The 16167-nt window shown below is 66.4% G+C and overlaps 6 non-coding genes across 6 annotated transcripts; all 6 read left to right on the top strand.

Moving 5' to 3' along the window:
* Positions 1-1799: 1799 nt before the first annotated feature.
* LOC139701907 (5S ribosomal RNA) lies at positions 1800-1918 on the top strand. Its single transcript, XR_011704506.1, has one exon. It is a non-coding gene; the product is annotated as a 5S ribosomal RNA (ribosomal RNA).
* A 2396-nt stretch (positions 1919-4314) lies between these two features.
* On the top strand, positions 4315-4433 carry LOC139701908 (5S ribosomal RNA). The gene has a single exon (XR_011704507.1). It is a non-coding gene; the product is annotated as a 5S ribosomal RNA (ribosomal RNA).
* A 2388-nt stretch (positions 4434-6821) lies between these two features.
* LOC139701966 (5S ribosomal RNA) lies at positions 6822-6940 on the top strand. The gene has a single exon (XR_011704565.1). It is a non-coding gene; the product is annotated as a 5S ribosomal RNA (ribosomal RNA).
* A 2388-nt stretch (positions 6941-9328) lies between these two features.
* LOC139701909 (5S ribosomal RNA) lies at positions 9329-9447 on the top strand. The gene has a single exon (XR_011704508.1). It is a non-coding gene; the product is annotated as a 5S ribosomal RNA (ribosomal RNA).
* Positions 9448-11838: 2391 nt separating this feature from the next.
* On the top strand, positions 11839-11957 carry LOC139701910 (5S ribosomal RNA). The gene has a single exon (XR_011704509.1). It is a non-coding gene; the product is annotated as a 5S ribosomal RNA (ribosomal RNA).
* Positions 11958-14351: 2394 nt separating this feature from the next.
* LOC139701911 (5S ribosomal RNA) lies at positions 14352-14470 on the top strand. The gene has a single exon (XR_011704510.1). It is a non-coding gene; the product is annotated as a 5S ribosomal RNA (ribosomal RNA).
* Positions 14471-16167: the final 1697 nt, after the last annotated feature.

Below are 16167 nucleotides of genomic sequence, written 5' to 3' on the forward strand. Positions count from 1 at the left end.
CTGTTCATCCATCTCTCCTTCTCTCTTGTGCCTCTCTTGGCCTGTGAGGAGGCATCCCTGTCTCCATCTCCCACTCAATCCCTCTCTGGCCTTGACTCTCCTCTCTCTCTCTCTCTCTCTCTCTCTCTCTCTCTCTCTCTCACACACACACACACACACACACACACACACACAGAGAGACACACACTCACCCCTCTACCCCCCACCCAACCCCAGCCAACTCACTCTGGGCTGCAAGTCACCAGGTCCATGGTAGCCTGGAGACTGGGCAGTCACAGGTTCTCTCATCTCCCATCTAACTTCCCATGGATGTAAGAGTGGATTCACACATCACCCTTGAAGTGCGCGCAGGACTTCAGGGTGTGTGCTCAGCAGAGGCTGAGAGAGGGCCGAGGAGGCCACAGGGTCTTAGGAGTCTGCGCTGAGAGCCAAGCAAGAGAGCAGATGGCAAAATAGGGCAGGCGCTCCTGAAAGAGGAGGAAGCAGCCTTCAGAGCAGGCAAGCGGTTCGGGGCCAGGGGGTTGCCATGGAGGACCAGGTGCCAAGAGGAGTTGAAGCCTGGCCGGTGGGGACAGGGAAGCAGAGGCCCCTTGGTCGCGGTCACCGGTCCACCTGCAGAGGACAGGACAAGACGCAGGGCCTGACGACCCGGTGGGCGCGTGTCCCCGCAACGCAACCACCGCTCCCCTCCCTCCCCCCTCTCCCCCCTGCAATGCTTGCAGGGGAGGGGGCTTTCCGTCTGGTGAGGCCGCCGACTAAGCTCCCACAGGGGTTTGAATCAGGGTGCTTCTTCCACAGGCGGTCCTTTCCTGGACACTGGACAGAGGGGTCTATGCCCTTCCTCAGGGCGGTGCTGTGCACGTGCTGGTCGTTGACTGGTACCAACAAGGCGCAGAGCCCTCCGACCTTGGCATTGGGTCCGAAGGGGGTGACTGCGGTGGCTTTGCAGAGTGGGCCCGAAACTCAGGGCGAGGCACGACCCCAGCGGCGCACTTCTGAGCCTGGCCGGGCGACTGACTGACTGGGAGCCAGCGGGCCGCTGCCCCCGGCCACCCTCTGCCCGGTTTTCCCTGAGTCCCTGAGTGTGTTCCTCCCTCCTGCCCTCCCTGTGCGTGGCTCCACTCGCCAGGCACGCTCAGGGGACGTGTGTGGCCGGCGGCTGGCCATTGCCCAGTCGGACTGCATTTCCGCCTGGGGCGCTGGGCCTGTGTCAGGGTCCCTGGGGTGTCCGAGGGGGGTGCCCGCCTGCCTCTCCGCCCCTGGCTCTCTGGGCTCCGGGCTAGGCTAGGCTAGGTTCGCGCGCGCGGGACACTGAAACGGCCAGGGCTTCTGGGCTTCTCCGCCTGGCGAAAGGCGGGGTGGGCGTGGCGGTGGGGGGCCGGGGGTCCGTGGGGGGGTTGGGGTCGCGGGAGGCCTGGGCCTTGGCGAGGAGCGGCGGAGGAGGCCAGGCCACGCCAGGCCACGCCAGGCCGGGGCGGGGCGGTGCGATCCCTGCGGGCGCTTGGTGGGGCTCGCGGTAAGTGGAGCCAGGTGGAGAGCGGCGGTGTTGGAGGCGGGACTCAGCCAGTCCCAGTCTCCCAGGACCCCTGGGCCGCTGCCCGGTGGAGTCAGGTCGGAGCGGAGCGTGAGAGCCCCCAGCCTTGAGTTGAGTTGGGCTGGGCTGCGCTGTTGTGGGGCGGGCGAGGGAGGCCCCCTGCGACCACCCCCTCCGATTTCCCCCCTCCACCCCCCTCCCGTCCCCTGGACTGAAGGGTGGAACCCGGAGCAGGCTCTTGAGGCGCCCCCGGGCGGCCCTCCCCGTCTACGGCCATACCACCCTGAACGCGCCCGATCTCGTCTGATCTCGGAAGCTAAGCAGGGTCGGGCCTGGTTAGTACTTGGATGGGAGACCGCCTGGGAATACCGGGTGCTGTAGGCTTTTGCGCCCCCTTCCCACACACACTTTTAACTTGCGTGGCCCCGAGAGACAGGCCGTGACCCCCGGGCCCTCGGGCCAGGGCGCAGGCGCAGCCCTGGGCTGCCGGTCGCTGTCCCTTCAGGCCTGCGGCTGGCCTCCCGACGACCAGCGCCCAGCGCCTGCAACAAGGCCCACAGGCCTGGCTCTCCCCAGGGACGCTAGGACACTCACTCCATGAGACCCCGCTGAGCCGAGCCAGGTCCAGGCCACGACCCTCCATGTGCACCCAGACCGACCCCCCCACCCCTCGGCCTGGAGGATGGGGTGTGTGGGGGGGCGACACCCGCCTTCCCCAGAACACGGGGCCCACCCGCGGGGCCCGCTCCCTCACCCGTTCCTGCCACACAAGCAGAACCTTGACACCCAGATCCTGGGAGTGGGAGAGTCCATCGAGCGTCTCTGCCTGGGTCCTTTCTCTTTGCACCACCTCCGCAAGGTCCCTCCTGTGTCTCTACCTCCTTCCCCACCGCCTTCCTCCGTGAGGGTCCCCCTGAGTCAATCTCTCTCTCTGCCTGTCTCTCCCTTTCACTCTCATCGGAGCAGCAGATGTCTCTGTGGGTCCCTGTTCATCCATCTCTCCTTCTCTCTTGTGCCTCTCTTGGCCTGTGAGGAGGCATCCCTGTCTCCATCTCCCACTCAATCCCTCTCTGGCCTTGACTCTCCTCTCTCTCTCTCTCTCTCTCTCTCTCTCTCTCTCTCTCTCTCACACACACACACACACACACACACACACAGAGACACACACTCACCCCTCTACCCCCCACCCAACCCCAGCCAACTCACTCTGGGCTGCAAGTCACCAGGTCCATGGTAGCCTGGAGACTGGGCAGTCACAGGTTCTCTCATCTCCCATCTAACTTCCCATGGATGTAAGAGTGGATTCACACATCACCCTTGAAGTGCGCGCAGGACTTCAGGGTGTGTGCTCAGCAGAGGCTGAGAGAGGGCCGAGGAGGCCACAGGGTCTTAGGAGTCTGCGCTGAGAGCCAAGCAAGAGAGCAGATGGCAAAAGAGGGCAGGCGCTCCTGAAAGAGGAGGAAGCAGCCTTCAGAGCAGGCAAGCGGTTCGGGGCCAGGGGGTTGCCATGGAGGACCAGGTGCCAAGAGGAGTTGAAGCCTGGCCGGTGGGGACAGGGAAGCAGAGGCCCCTTGGTCGCGGTCACCGGTCCACCTGCAGAGGACAGGACAAGACGCAGGGCCTGACGACCCGGTGGGCGCGTGTCCCCGCAACGCAACCACCGCTCCCCTCCCTCCCCCCTCTCCCCCCTGCAATGCTTGCAGGGGAGGGGGCTTTCCGTCTGGTGAGGCCGCCGACTAAGCTCCCACAGGGGTTTGAATCAGGGTGCTTCTTCCACAGGCGGTCCTTTCCTGGACACTGGACAGAGGGGTCTATGCCCTTCCTCAGGGCGGTGCTGTGCACGTGCTGGTCGTTGACTGGTACCAACAAGGCGCAGAGCCCTCCGACCTTGGCATTGGGTCCGAAGGGGATGACTGCGGTGGCTTTGCAGAGTGGGCCCGAAACTCAGGGCGAGGCACGACCCCAGCGGCGCACTTCTGAGCCTGGCCGGGCGACTGACTGACTGGGAGCCAGCGGGCCGCTGCCCCCGGCCACCCTCTGCCCGGTTTTCCCTGAGTCCCTGAGTGTGTTCCTCCCTCCTGCCCTCCCTGTGCGTGGCTCCACTCGCCAGGCACGCTCAGGGGACGTGTGTGGCCGGCGGCTGGCCATTGCCCAGTCGGACTGCATTTCCGCCTGGGGCGCTGGGCCTGTGTCAGGGTCCCTGGGGTGTCCGAGGGGGGTGCCCGCCTGCCTCTCCGCCCCTGGCTCTCTGGGCTCCGGGCTAGGCTAGGCTAGGTTCGCGCGCGCGGGACACTGAAACGGCCAGGGCTTCTGGGCTTCTCCGCCTGGCGAAAGGCGGGGTGGGCGTGGCGGTGGGGGGCCGGGGGTCCGTGGGGGGGTTGGGGTCGCGGGAGGCCTGGGCCTTGGCGAGGAGCGGCGGAGGAGGCCAGGCCACGCCAGGCCACGCCAGGCCGGGGCGGGGCGGTGCGATCCCTGCGGGCGCTTGGTGGGGCTCGCGGTAGGTGGAGCCAGGTGGAGAGGGGCGGTGTTGGAGGCGGGACTCAGCCAGTCCCAGTCTCCCAGGACCCCTGGGCCGCTGCCCGGTGGAGTCAGGTCGGAGCGGAGCGTGAGAGCCCCCAGCCTTGAGTTGAGTTGGGCTGGGCTGCGCTGTTGTGGGGCGGGCGAGGGAGGCCCCCTGCGACCACCCCCTCCGATTTCCCCCCTCCACCCCCCTCCCGTCCCCTGGACTGAAGGGTGGAACCCGGAGCAGGCTCTTGAGGCGCCCCCGGGCGGCCCTCCCCGTCTACGGCCATACCACCCTGAACGCGCCCGATCTCGTCTGATCTCGGAAGCTAAGCAGGGTCGGGCCTGGTTAGTACTTGGATGGGAGACCGCCTGGGAATACCGGGTGCTGTAGGCTTTTGCGCCCCCTTCCCACACACACTTTTAACTTGCGTGGCCCCGAGAGACAGGCCGTGACCCCCGGGCCCTCGGGCCAGGGCGCAGGCGCAGCCCTGGGCTGCCGGTCGCTGTCCCTTCAGGCCTGCGGCTGGCCTCCCGACGACCAGCGCCCAGCGCCTGCAACAAGGCCCACAGGCCTGGCTCTCCCCAGGGACGCTAGGACACTCACTCCATGAGACCCCGCTGAGCCGAGCCAGGTCCAGGCCACGACCCTCCATGTGCACCCAGACCGACCCCCCCACCCCTCGGCCTGGAGGATGGGGTGTGTGGGGGGGCGACACCCGCCTTCCCCAGAACACGGGGCCCACCCGCGGGGCCCGCTCCCTCACCCGTTCCTGCCACACAAGCAGAACCTTGACACCCAGATCCTGGGAGTGGGAGAGTCCATCGAGCGTCTCTGCCTGGGTCCTTTCTCTTTGCACCACCTCCGCAAGGTCCCTCCTGTGTCTCTACCTCCTTCCCCACCGCCTTCCTCCGTGAGGGTCCCCCTGAGTCAATCTCTCTCTCTGCCTGTCTCTCCCTTTCACTCTCATCGGAGCAGCAGATGTCTCTGTGGGTCCCTGTTCATCCATCTCTCCTTCTCTCTTGTGCCTCTCTTGGCCTGTGAGGAGGCATCCCTGTCTCCATCTCCCACTCAATCCCTCTCTGGCCTTGACTCTCCTCTCTCTCTCTCTCTCTCTCTCTCTCTCTCTCTCTCTCACACACACACACACACACACACACAGAGACACACACTCACCCCTGTACCCCCCACCCAACCCCAGCCAACTCACTCTGGGCTGCAAGTCACCAGGTCCATGGTAGCCTGGAGACTGGGCAGTCACAGGTTCTCTCATCTCCCATCTAACTTCCCATGGATGTAAGAGTGGATTCACACATCACCCTTGAAGTGCGCGCAGGACTTCAGGGTGTGTGCTCAGCAGAGGCTGAGAGAGGGCCGAGGAGGCCACAGGGTCTTAGGAGTCTGCGCTGAGAGCCAAGCAAGAGAGCAGATGGCAAAAGAGGGCAGGCGCTCCTGAAAGAGGAGGAAGCAGCCTTCAGAGCAGGCAAGCGGTTCGGGGCCAGGGGGTTGCCATGGAGGACCAGGTGCCAAGAGGAGTTGAAGCCTGGCCGGTGGGGACAGGGAAGCAGAGGCCCCTTGGTCGCGGTCACCGGTCCACCTGCAGAGGACAGGACAAGACGCAGGGCCTGACGACCCGGTGGGCGCGTGTCCCCGCAACGCAACCACCGCTCCCCTCCCTCCCCCCTCTCCCCCCTGCAATGCTTGCAGGGGAGGGGGCTTTCCGTCTGGTGAGGCCGCCGACTAAGCTCCCACAGGGGTTTGAATCAGGGTGCTTCTTCCACAGGCGGTCCTTTCCTGGACACTGGACAGAGGGGTCTATGCCCTTCCTCAGGGCGGTGCTGTGCACGTGCTGGTCGTTGACTGGTACCAACAAGGCGCAGAGCCCTCCGACCTTGGCATTGGGTCCGAAGGGGATGACTGCGGTGGCTTTGCAGAGTGGGCCCGAAACTCAGGGCGAGGCACGACCCCAGCGGCGCACTTCTGAGCCTGGCCGGGCGACTGACTGACTGGGAGCCAGCGGGCCGCTGCCCCCGGCCACCCTCTGCCCGGTTTTCCCTGAGTCCCTGAGTGTGTTCCTCCCTCCTGCCCTCCCTGTGCGTGGCTCCACTCGCCAGGCACGCTCAGGGGACGTGTGTGGCCGGCGGCTGGCCATTGCCCAGTCGGACTGCATTTCCGCCTGGGGCGCTGGGCCTGTGTCAGGGTCCCTGGGGTGTCCGAGGGGGGTGCCCGCCTGCCTCTCCGCCCCTGGCTCTCTGGGCTCCGGGCTAGGCTAGGCTAGGTTCGCGCGCGCGGGACACTGAAACGGCCAGGGCTTCTGGGCTTCTCCGCCTGGCGAAAGGCGGGGTGGGCGTGGCGGTGGGGGGCCGGGGGTCCGTGGGGGGGTTGGGGTCGCGGGAGGCCTGGGCCTTGGCGAGGAGCGGCGGAGGAGGCCAGGCCACGCCAGGCCACGCCAGGCCGGGGCGGGGCGGTGCGATCCCTGCGGGCGCTTGGTGGGGCTCGCGGTAGGTGGAGCCAGGTGGAGAGGGGCGGTGTTGGAGGCGGGACTCAGCCAGTCCCAGTCTCCCAGGACCCCTGGGCCGCTGCCCGGTGGAGTCAGGTCGGAGCGGAGCGTGAGAGCCCCCAGCCTTGAGTTGAGTTGGGCTGGGCTGCGCTGTTGTGGGGCGGGCGAGGGAGGCCCCCTGCGACCACCCCCTCCGATTTCCCCCCTCCACCCCCCTCCCGTCCCCTGGACTGAAGGGTGGAACCCGGAGCAGGCTCTTGAGGCGCCCCCGGGCGGCCCTCCCCGTCTACGGCCATACCACCCTGAACGCGCCCGATCTCGTCTGATCTCGGAAGCTAAGCAGGGTCGGGCCTGGTTAGTACTTGGATGGGAGACCGCCTGGGAATACCGGGTGCTGTACGCTTTTGCGCCCCCTTCCCACACACACTTTTAACTTGCGTGGCCCCGAGAGACAGGCCGTGACCCCCGGGCCCTCGGGCCAGGGCGCAGGCGCAGCCCTGGGCTGCCGGTCGCTGTCCCTTCAGGCCTGCGGCTGGCCTCCCGACGACCAGCGCCCAGCGCCTGCAACAAGGCCCACAGGCCTGGCTCTCCCCAGGGACGCTAGGACACTCACTCCATGAGACCCCGCTGAGCCGAGCCAGGTCCAGGCCACGACCCTCCATGTGCACCCAGACCGACCCCCCCACCCCTCGGCCTGGAGGATGGGGTGTGTGGGGGGGCGACACCCGCCTTCCCCAGAACACGGGGCCCACCCGCGGGGCCCGCTCCCTCACCCGTTCCTGCCACACAAGCAGAACCTTGACACCCAGATCCTGGGAGTGGGAGAGTCCATCGAGCGTCTCTGCCTGGGTCCTTTCTCTTTGCACCACCTCCGCAAGGTCCCTCCTGTGTCTCTACCTCCTTCCCCACCGCCTTCCTCCGTGAGGGTCCCCCTGAGTCAATCTCTCTCTCTGCCTGTCTCTCCCTTTCACTCTCATCGGAGCAGCAGATGTCTCTGTGGGTCCCTGTTCATCCATCTCTCCTTCTCTCTTGTGCCTCTCTTGGCCTGTGAGGAGGCATCCCTGTCTCCATCTCCCACTCAATCCCTCTCTGGCCTTGACTCTCCTCTCTCTCTCTCTCTCTCTCTCTCTCTCTCTCTCTCTCACACACACACACACACACACACACACAGACACACACTCACCCCTCTACCCCCCACCCAACCCCAGCCAACTCACTCTGGGCTGCAAGTCACCAGGTCCATGGTAGCCTGGAGACTGGGCAGTCACAGGTTCTCTCATCTCCCATCTAACTTCCCATGGATGTAAGAGTGGATTCACACATCACCCTTGAAGTGCGCGCAGGACTTCAGGGTGTGTGCTCAGCAGAGGCTGAGAGAGGGCCGAGGAGGCCACAGGGTCTTAGGAGTCTGCGCTGAGAGCCAAGCAAGAGAGCAGATGGCAAAAGAGGGCAGGCGCTCCTGAAAGAGGAGGAAGCAGCCTTCAGAGCAGGCAAGCGGTTCGGGGCCAGGGGGTTGCCATGGAGGACCAGGTGCCAAGAGGAGTTGAAGCCTGGCCGGTGGGGACAGGGAAGCAGAGGCCCCTTGGTCGCGGTCACCGGTCCACCTGCAGAGGACAGGACAAGACGCAGGGCCTGACGACCCGGTGGGCGCGTGTCCCCGCAACGCAACCACCGCTCCCCTCCCTCCCCCCTCTCCCCCCTGCAATGCTTGCAGGGGAGGGGGCTTTCCGTCTGGTGAGGCCGCCGACTAAGCTCCCACAGGGGTTTGAATCAGGGTGCTTCTTCCACAGGCGGTCCTTTCCTGGACACTGGACAGAGGGGTCTATGCCCTTCCTCAGGGCGGTGCTGTGCACGTGCTGGTCGTTGACTGGTACCAACAAGGCGCAGAGCCCTCCGACCTTGGCATTGGGTCCGAAGGGGGTGACTGCGGTGGCTTTGCAGAGTGGGCCCGAAACTCAGGGCGAGGCACGACCCCAGCGGCGCACTTCTGAGCCTGGCCGGGCGACTGACTGACTGGGAGCCAGCGGGCCGCTGCCCCCGGCCACCCTCTGCCCGGTTTTCCCTGAGTCCCTGAGTGTGTTCCTCCCTCCTGCCCTCCCTGTGCGTGGCTCCACTCGCCAGGCACGCTCAGGGGACGTGTGTGGCCGGCGGCTGGCCATTGCCCTGTCGGACTGCATTTCCGCCTGGGGCCCTGGGCCTGTGTCAGGGTCCCTGGGGTGTCCGAGGGGGGTGCCCGCCTGCCTCTCCGCCCCTGGCTCTCTGGGCTCCGGGCTAGGCTAGGCTAGGTTCGCGCGCGCGGGACACTGAAACGGCCAGGGCTTCTGGGCTTCTCCGCCTGGCGAAAGGCGGGGTGGGCGTGGCGGTGGGGGGCCGGGGGGCCGTGGGGGGGTTGGGGTCGCGGGAGGCCTGGGCCTTGGCGAGGAGCGGCGGAGGAGGCCAGGCCACGCCAGGCCACGCCAGGCCGGGGCGGGGCGGTGCGATCCCTGCGGGCGCTTGGTGGGGCTCGCGGTAGGTGGAGCCAGGTGGAGAGGGGCGGTGTTGGAGGCGGGACTCAGCCAGTCCCAGTCTCCCAGGACCCCTGGGCCGCTGCCCGGTGGAGTCAGGTCGGAGCGGAGCGTGAGAGCCCCCAGCCTTGAGTTGAGTTGGGCTGGGCTGCGCTGTTGTGGGGCGGGCGAGGGAGGCCCCCTGCGACCACCCCCTCCGATTTCCCCCCTCCACCCCCCTCCCGTCCCCTGGACTGAAGGGTGGAACCCGGAGCAGGCTCTTGAGGCGCCCCCGGGCGGCCCTCCCCGTCTACGGCCATACCACCCTGAACGCGCCCGATCTCGTCTGATCTCGGAAGCTAAGCAGGGTCGGGCCTGGTTAGTACTTGGATGGGAGACCGCCTGGGAATACCGGGTGCTGTAGGCTTTTGCGCCCCCTTCCCACACACACTTTTAACTTGCGTGGCCCCGAGAGACAGGCCGTGACCCCCGGGCCCTCGGGCCAGGGCGCAGGCGCAGCCCTGGGCTGCCGGTCGCTGTCCCTTCAGGCCTGCGGCTGGCCTCCCGACGACCAGCGCCCAGCGCCTGCAACAAGGCCCACAGGCCTGGCTCTCCCCAGGGACGCTAGGACACTCACTCCATGAGACCCCGCTGAGCCGAGCCAGGTCCAGGCCACGACCCTCCATGTGCACCCAGACCGACCCCCCCACCCCTCGGCCTGGAGGATGGGGTGTGTGGGGGGGCGACACCCGCCTTCCCCAGAACACGGGGCCCACCCGCGGGGCCCGCTCCCTCACCCGTTCCTGCCACACAAGCAGAACCTTGACACCCAGATCCTGGGAGTGGGAGAGTCCATCGAGCGTCTCTGCCTGGGTCCTTCTCTCTTTGCACCACCTCCGCAAGGTCCCTCCTGTGTCTCTACCTCCTTCCCCACCGCCTTCCTCCGTGAGGGTCCCCCTGAGTCAATCTCTCTCTCTGCCTGTCTCTCCCTTTCACTCTCATCGGAGCAGCAGATGTCTCTGTGGGTCCCTGTTCATCCATCTCTCCTTCTCTCTTGTGCCTCTCTTGGCCTGTGAGGAGGCATCCCTGTCTCCATCTCCCACTCAATCCCTCTCTGGCCTTGACTCTCCTCTCTCTCTCTCTCTCTCTCTCTCTCTCTCTCTCTCTCACACACACACACACACACACACACACAGAGACACACACTCACCCCTCTACCCCCCACCCAACCCCAGCCAACTCACTCTGGGCTGCAAGTCACCAGGTCCATGGTAGCCTGGAGACTGGGCAGTCACAGGTTCTCTCATCTCCCATCTAACTTCCCATGGATGTAAGAGTGGATTCACACATCACCCTTGAAGTGCGCGCAGGACTTCAGGGTGTGTGCTCAGCAGAGGCTGAGAGAGGGCCGAGGAGGCCACAGGGTCTTAGGAGTCTGCGCTGAGAGCCAAGCAAGAGAGCAGATGGCAAAAGAGGGCAGGCGCTCCTGAAAGAGGAGGAAGCAGCCTTCAGAGCAGGCAAGCGGTTCGGGGCCAGGGGGTTGCCATGGAGGACCAGGTGCCAAGAGGAGTTGAAGCCTGGCCGGTGGGGACAGGGAAGCAGAGGCCCCTTGGTCGCGGTCACCGGTCCACCTGCAGAGGACAGGACAAGACGCAGGGCCTGACGACCCGGTGGGCGCGTGTCCCCGCAACGCAACCACCGCTCCCCTCCCTCCCCCCTCTCCCCCCTGCAATGCTTGCAGGGGAGGGGGCTTTCCGTCTGGTGAGGCCGCCGACTAAGCTCCCACAGGGGTTTGAATCAGGGTGCTTCTTCCACAGGCGGTCCTTTCCTGGACACTGGACAGAGGGGTCTATGCCCTTCCTCAGGGCGGTGCTGTGCACGTGCTGGTCGTTGACTGGTACCAACAAGGCGCAGAGCCCTCCGACCTTGGCATTGGGTCCGAAGGGGGTGACTGCGGTGGCTTTGCAGAGTGGGCCCGAAACTCAGGGCGAGGCACGACCCCAGCGGCGCACTTCTGAGCCTGGCCGGGCGACTGACTGACTGGGAGCCAGCGGGCCGCTGCCCCCGGCCACCCTCTGCCCGGTTTTCCCTGAGTCCCTGAGTGTGTTCCTCCCTCCTGCCCTCCCTGTGCGTGGCTCCACTCGCCAGGCACGCTCAGGGGACGTGTGTGGCCGGCGGCTGGCCATTGCCCAGTCGGACTGCATTTCCGCCTGGGGCGCTGGGCCTGTGTCAGGGTCCCTGGGGTGTCCGAGGGGGGTGCCCGCCTGCCTCTCCGCCCCTGGCTCTCTGGGCTCCGGGCTAGGCTAGGCTAGGTTCGCGCGCGCGGGACACTGAAACGGCCAGGGCTTCTGGGCTTCTCCGCCTGGCGAAAGGCGGGGTGGGCGTGGCGGTGGGGGGCCGGGGGGCCGTGGGGGGGTTGGGGTCGCGGGAGGCCTGGGCCTTGGCGAGGAGCGGCGGAGGAGGCCAGGCCACGCCAGGCCACGCCAGGCCGGGGCGGGGCGGTGCGATCCCTGCGGGCGCTTGGTGGGGCTCGCGGTAGGTGGAGCCAGGTGGAGAGGGGCGGTGTTGGAGGCGGGACTCAGCCAGTCCCAGTCTCCCAGGACCCCTGGGCCGCTGCCCGGTGGAGTCAGGTCGGAGCGGAGCGTGAGAGCCCCCAGCCTTGAGTTGAGTTGGGCTGGGCTGCGCTGTTGTGGGGCGGGCGAGGGAGGCCCCCTGCGACCACCCCCTCCGATTTCCCCCCTCCACCCCCCTCCCGTCCCCTGGACTGAAGGGTGGAACCCGGAGCAGGCTCTTGAGGCGCCCCCGGGCGGCCCTCCCCGTCTACGGCCATACCACCCTGAACGCGCCCGATCTCGTCTGATCTCGGAAGCTAAGCAGGGTCGGGCCTGGTTAGTACTTGGATGGGAGACCGCCTGGGAATACCGGGTGCTGTAGGCTTTTGCGCCCCCTTCCCACACACACTTTTAACTTGCGTGGCCCCGAGAGACAGGCCGTGACCCCCGGGCCCTCGGGCCAGGGCGCAGGCGCAGCCCTGGGCTGCCGGTCGCTGTCCCTTCAGGCCTGCGGCTGGCCTCCCGACGACCAGCGCCCAGCGCCTGCAACAAGGCCCACAGGCCTGGCTCTCCCCAGGGACGCTAGGACACTCACTCCATGAGACCCCGCTGAGCCGAGCCAGGTCCAGGCCACGACCCTCCATGTGCACCCAGACCGACCCCCCCACCCCTCGGCCTGGAGGATGGGGTGTGTGGGGGGGCGACACCCGCCTTCCCCAGAACACGGGGCCCACCCGCGGGGCCCGCTCCCTCACCCGTTCCTGCCACACAAGCAGAACCTTGACACCCAGATCCTGGGAGTGGGAGAGTCCATCGAGCGTCTCTGCCTGGGTCCTTTCTCTTTGCACCACCTCCGCAAGGTCCCTCCTGTGTCTCTACCTCCTTCCCCACCGCCTTCCTCCGTGAGGGTCCCCCTGAGTCAATCTCTCTCTCTGCCTGTCTCTCCCTTTCACTCTCATCGGAGCAGCAGATGTCTCTGTGGGTCCCTGTTCATCCATCTCTCCTTCTCTCTTGTGCCTCTCTTGGCCTGTGAGGAGGCATCCCTGTCTCCATCTCCCACTCAATCCCTCTCTGGCCTTGACTCTCCTCTCTCTCTCTCTCTCTCTCTCTCTCTCTCTCTCTCTCTCTCTCACACACACACACACACACACACACACAGACACACACTCACCCCTCTACCCCCCACCCAACCCCAGCCAACTCACTCTGGGCTGCAAGTCACCAGGTCCATGGTAGCCTGGAGACTGGGCAGTCACAGGTTCTCTCATCTCCCATCTAACTTCCCATGGATGTAAGAGTGGATTCACACATCACCCTTGAAGTGCGCGCAGGACTTCAGGGTGTGTGCTCAGCAGAGGCTGAGAGAGGGCCGAGGAGGCCACAGGGTCTTAGGAGTCTGCGCTGAGAGCCAAGCAAGAGAGCAGATGGCAAAAGAGGGCAGGCGCTCCTGAAAGAGGAGGAAGCAGCCTTCAGAGCAGGCAAGCGGTTCGGGGCCAGGGGGTTGCCATGGAGGACCAGGTGCCAAGAGGAGTTGAAGCCTGGCCGGTGGGGACAGGGAAGCAGAGGCCCCTTGGTCGCGGTCACCGGTCCACCTGCAGAGGACAGGACAAGACGCAGGGCCTGACGACCCGGTGGGCGCGTGTCCCCGCAACGCAACCACCGCTCCCCTCCCTCCCCCCTCTCCCCCCTGCAATGCTTGCAGGGGAGGGGGCTTTCCGTCTGGTGAGGCCGCCGACTAAGCTCCCACAGGGGTTTGAATCAGGGTGCTTCTTCCACAGGCGGTCCTTTCCTGGACACTGGACAGAGGGGTCTATGCCCTTCCTCAGGGCGGTGCTGTGCACGTGCTGGTCGTTGACTGGTACCAACAAGGCGCAGAGCCCTCCGACCTTGGCATTGGGTCCGAAGGGGGTGACTGCGGTGGCTTTGCAGAGTGGGCCCGAAACTCAGGGCGAGGCACGACCCCAGCGGCGCACTTCTGAGCCTGGCCGGGCGACTGACTGACTGGGAGCCAGCGGGCCGCTGCCCCCGGCCACCCTCTGCCCGGTTTTCCCTGAGTCCCTGAGTGTGTTCCTCCCTCCTGCCCTCCCTGTGCGTGGCTCCACTCGCCAGGCACGCTCAGGGGACGTGTGTGGCCGGCGGCTGGCCATTGCCCTGTCGGACTGCATTTCCGCCTGGGGCCCTGGGCCTGTGTCAGGGTCCCTGGGGTGTCCGAGGGGGGTGCCCGCCTGCCTCTCCGCCCCTGGCTCTCTGGGCTCCGGGCTAGGCTAGGCTAGGTTCGCGCGCGCGGGACACTGAAACGGCCAGGGCTTCTGGGCTTCTCCGCCTGGCGAAAGGCGGGGTGGGCGTGGCGGTGGGGGGCCGGGGGTCCGTGGGGGGGTTGGGGTCGCGGGAGGCCTGGGCCTTGGCGAGGAGCGGCGGAGGAGGCCAGGCCACGCCAGGCCACGCCAGGCCGGGGCGGGGCGGTGCGATCCCTGCGGGCGCTTGGTGGGGCTCGCGGTAGGTGGAGCCAGGTGGAGAGGGGCGGTGTTGGAGGCGGGACTCAGCCAGTCCCAGTCTCCCAGGACCCCTGGGCCGCTGCCCGGTGGAGTCAGGTCGGAGCGGAGCGTGAGAGCCCCCAGCCTTGAGTTGAGTTGGGCTGGGCTGCGCTGTTGTGGGGCGGGCGAGGGAGGCCCCCTGCGACCACCCCCTCCGATTTCCCCCCTCCACCCCCCTCCCGTCCCCTGGACTGAAGGGTGGAACCCGGAGCAGGCTCTTGAGGCGCCCCCGGGCGGCCCTCCCCGTCTACGGCCATACCACCCTGAACGCGCCCGATCTCGTCTGATCTCGGAAGCTAAGCAGGGTCGGGCCTGGTTAGTACTTGGATGGGAGACCGCCTGGGAATACCGGGTGCTGTAGGCTTTTGCGCCCCCTTCCCACACACACTTTTAACTTGCGTGGCCCCGAGAGACAGGCCGTGACCCCCGGGCCCTCGGGCCAGGGCGCAGGCGCAGCCCTGGGCTGCCGGTCGCTGTCCCTTCAGGCCTGCGGCTGGCCTCCCGACGACCAGCGCCCAGCGCCTGCAACAAGGCCCACAGGCCTGGCTCTCCCCAGGGACGCTAGGACACTCACTCCATGAGACCCCGCTGAGCCGAGCCAGGTCCAGGCCACGACCCTCCATGTGCACCCAGACCGACCCCCCCACCCCTCGGCCTGGAGGATGGGGTGTGTGGGGGGGCGACACCCGCCTTCCCCAGAACACGGGGCCCACCCGCGGGGCCCGCTCCCTCACCCGTTCCTGCCACACAAGCAGAACCTTGACACCCAGATCCTGGGAGTGGGAGAGTCCATCGAGCGTCTCTGCCTGGGTCCTTTCTCTTTGCACCACCTCCGCAAGGTCCCTCCTGTGTCTCTACCTCCTTCCCCACCGCCTTCCTCCGTGAGGGTCCCCCTGAGTCAATCTCTCTCTCTGCCTGTCTCTCCCTTTCACTCTCATCGGAGCAGCAGATGTCTCTGTGGGTCCCTGTTCATCCATCTCTCCTTCTCTCTTGTGCCTCTCTTGGCCTGTGAGGAGGCATCCCTGTCTCCATCTCCCACTCAATCCCTCTCTGGCCTTGACTCTCCTATCTCTCTATCTCTCTCTCTCTCTCTCTCTCTCTCTCTCACACACACACACACACACACACACACACACACACAGAGACACACACTCACCCCTCTACCCCCCACCCAACCCCAGCCAACTCACTCTGGGCTGCAAGTCACCAGGTCCATGGTAGCCTGGAGACTGGGCAGTCACAGGTTCTCTCATCTCCCATCTAACTTCCCATGGATGTAAGAGTGGATTCACACATCACCCTTGAAGTGCGCGCAGGACTTCAGGGTGTGTGCTCAGCAGAGGCTGAGAGAGGGCCGAGGAGGCCACAGGGTCTTAGGAGTCTGCGCTGAGAGCCAAGCAAGAGAGCAGATGGCAAAAGAGGGCAGGCGCTCCTGAAAGAGGAGGAAGCAGCCTTCAGAGCAGGCAAGCGGTTCGGGGCCAGGGGGTTGCCATGGAGGACCAGGTGCCAAGAGGAGTTGAAGCCTGGCCGGTGGGGACAGGGAAGCAGAGGCCCCTTGGTCGCGGTCACCGGTCCACCTGCAGAGGACAGGACAAGACGCAGGGCCTGACGACCCGGTGGGCGCGTGTCCCCGCAACGCAACCACCGCTCCCCTCCCTCCCCCCTCTCCCCCCTGCAATGCTTGCAGGGGAGGGGGCTTTCCGTCTGGTGAGGCCGCCGACTAAGCTCCCACAGGGGTTTGAATCAGGGTGCTTCTTCCACAGGCGGTCCTTTCCTGGACACTGGACAGAGGGGTCTATGCCCTTCCTCAGGGCGGTGCTGTGCACGTGCTGGTCGTTGACTGGTACCAACAAGGCGCAGAGCCCTCCGACCTTGGCATTGGGTCCGAAGGGGGTGACTGCGGTGGCTTTGCAGAGTGGGCCCGAAACTCAGGGCGAGGCACGACCCCAGCGGCGCACTTCTGAGCCTGGCCGGGCGACTGACTGACTGGGAGCCAGCGGGCCGCTGCCCCCGGCCACCCTCTGCCCGGTTTTCCCTGAGTCCCTGAGTGTGTTCCTCCCT

The sequence above is a fragment of the Marmota flaviventris genome, chromosome 14, assembly GCF_047511675.1.
Source record: "Marmota flaviventris isolate mMarFla1 chromosome 14, mMarFla1.hap1, whole genome shotgun sequence".
NCBI classification, from domain to species: domain Eukaryota; kingdom Metazoa; phylum Chordata; class Mammalia; order Rodentia; family Sciuridae; genus Marmota; species Marmota flaviventris.